The sequence below is a fragment of the Elaeis guineensis genome, chromosome 11 (assembly GCF_000442705.2).
Source record: "Elaeis guineensis isolate ETL-2024a chromosome 11, EG11, whole genome shotgun sequence".
Classification (NCBI taxonomy): Eukaryota; Viridiplantae; Streptophyta; class Magnoliopsida; order Arecales; family Arecaceae; genus Elaeis; species Elaeis guineensis.
In genome coordinates this window covers 105,368,944-105,371,432 of record NC_026003.2, presented here as the reverse complement: position 1 = coordinate 105,371,432, position 2,489 = coordinate 105,368,944, and the positions used below count along the sequence as shown (strand labels likewise).

The window sequence follows — 2,489 nt, the reverse complement described above, 5'->3', positions numbered from 1 at the left end:
TTTGCTGAAAAATTGAGTCGATCTGTTCAGTCAGGTGGACTTTTCTTGGTATCTATGCCTTAGATTTTCATTTCTGTGTGCATAGGTTCTTTAGAAATTTAGCATAGATCGAGATTTGCTTAATGGCATTAAGAAAGGGTAAGTTTATCTGGACCTGTTTAAACAATTCTAGTATTTCATTCATTTTTATATCCTTCTTGTCGAGAGGCAGAGGAGATTCTAAAGCACTAAGGAATGAAGCCTAAGGTGTAGATGTTGAGTCAGTAGGTTCTTTTCTCTCCACAAATTTTTTCTTTTCTGGCTCGATCGATTTTGATGGTTCTAGTTCTTGAGTTATCTTAAGATGGTTTATGATTTTTTTGCTTCTAATAGTCATGATAGATTTGGCATGTTCGAAAAACATCTCTGGGCCAGTGGAGCTCTCGCTATATACTGACCTTTTGGGTTACTGATGGACTGACTGGGTAATTGTCTTCCTCCTTCCTACTGAAAATTGTTGCTAGCTGACCTATCTGGGTCTCTAGCTTTGCTATTGATTGCGTATAGGAGTGAAGGAGTTGGATGTTTATTTCTAGTCCTTTAAGTGCTTGCAGCACCTTTTCTTCAAAAGTCGAGCTATAGTTACTCGAGGTGGGTTGAGGAGAGTTCTGGTATTATGGGTGGAGTGGATGCTTATAAGTCGTATCTGAGTAACTTGATCTTTGTTGCATCGGGGGAACTATCAGTTGTGGTTTTCATGAGAAATTCGGATGGTTCCTCCATCTTAGGTTGTACGTACTAGAATAGGGGTTGTTCGTGCTAGAATAGAGGTTGTTCCCTAGTCTATGAGTAGTTTGGGCTTGATGGACTTGTTCTTGTACATATTTAGGAAACTATAGTGCAGCTAGACACTCACTTGCAATGTGAGTAGGGCTCGAACATAATGCACATATATCTTGCAGTTGACCAGATGGAGAAGAGGAATGCCCTATACTTAATAATCGATCTAACTTTTGGGATAATTCATCTACCTTATAATGGATATTTATGTGGTTTTCTATTTCATAGATTCCACCCCTCTATGGGTTTAACATGGGTTTATCTCTAGTAGAGGCAGACATATGATATAATAAATTTTTACTTAAAGTTTCAAACAATTGCTATGCCTCAATCTTACTTTTGAGCGAATGTCCCACCGTATGATGCATCGATCATTTATCGATGTCTTTCAGATAGCCCATTGTAAAAATATTGGACTAACTACTATTTGGGTACAGCATGATAGGGATATTTTCTAATAAGGTCCTTTAACCTCTCCCATGTTTCATGGAATATTTCTCCATCTAATTGGAAAAAACTAGTTATAATTTTTCTTATTTGATTAGTTTTTCCTATGAAAAAATACTTTTTAAGAAACTCCCCTTGGAGCTGGTCCGAGGTTGATATAGTCATGGAATCCAAAGTATGTAGCTAATATTTGGCTTTGTCCTTAAGTGAGAAAGAAAATAATTTCAATCTAAGGGCATCATCAGAGAAGTTATGAATCTTGACAGTTGAACATATCTCAAGAAATTCGTTAAGATGTTTATAAGGATCTTCGTTACTAAATCCATAAAATGAGGGTAGCATTTGGATTATACTGGACTTAATTTCATATTGGGTGGCCTCTACGGGAGGTGCCTGTATACAGGGAGAGTAGGTATACGTTGAAGGAGTAAAGTACTCCTTCAATTGCTTAGGTAGATCATTCTTCTGATTTCGATCCATTTGTCTATGTTTGTTGGCTCTAAAAATTCTTTCTATTTCTGGATCAAAAGGTTGAATTTTTGATCTTAACGATATACGACCAAGCATACACAGAAAATTTTAATTTTTATAGAATTTTTTTTTGAAAATGAGAGAAGAGTGAAAGAAATTTACAGAGAGGGGCCTAAGAGTCCTTAATCTAAGAAGAGAAAAAAATTAATATATATATATATATATATATATATATATATATATATATATATATATATATTGTCAAATACTTACTCAATCAAATTTTTATCCTAAGTCATCCTAAATCTAGACAGCTCCTAACTGCCAAGACCGTCTTGGAGTTCTCCAAGTCAGAAATCAACTAGCTAATTAGTCAGATAAGGGTAAGATCGGTGGAAGGTTCCCTGTGCTTTCGCAACGGATCTAATTAAGTAACTACCTTTCTTCAGGACATAATCTCTGAACTCCTTTCCTAGACACCAATCAACTAGCCAATCTTGACCCGGTTCAACTCTTTCGGATGTCTTATCCTAGTATGCTCGAACACCTTAGTGGTCAACATCTAATTAATTTTAAATTAAAGATCTTGGTTATGCAAGATGAAGGATGTGATTTTTGGGCTAAGAAAAGATGATCGAGTCCCCACCTTATCTGATTAATGGGTTAAGTGCCCTTAAAATTAATTATGGAGATGAGATGCAACAAACCAAGATGTCCAAGCTTTGTGATTAGCATGCAGTCAAGACTAAATT

The 2,489-nt window shown here is 35.9% G+C and overlaps 1 non-coding gene across 1 annotated transcript; it reads left to right on the top strand.

Moving 5' to 3' along the window:
* The first annotated feature begins 1,253 nt into the window (after positions 1–1,253).
* LOC114914644 (small nucleolar RNA R71) lies at positions 1,254–1,359 on the top strand. Its single transcript, XR_003802183.1, has one exon. It is a non-coding gene; the product is annotated as a small nucleolar RNA R71 (small nucleolar RNA).
* Positions 1,360–2,489: the final 1,130 nt, after the last annotated feature.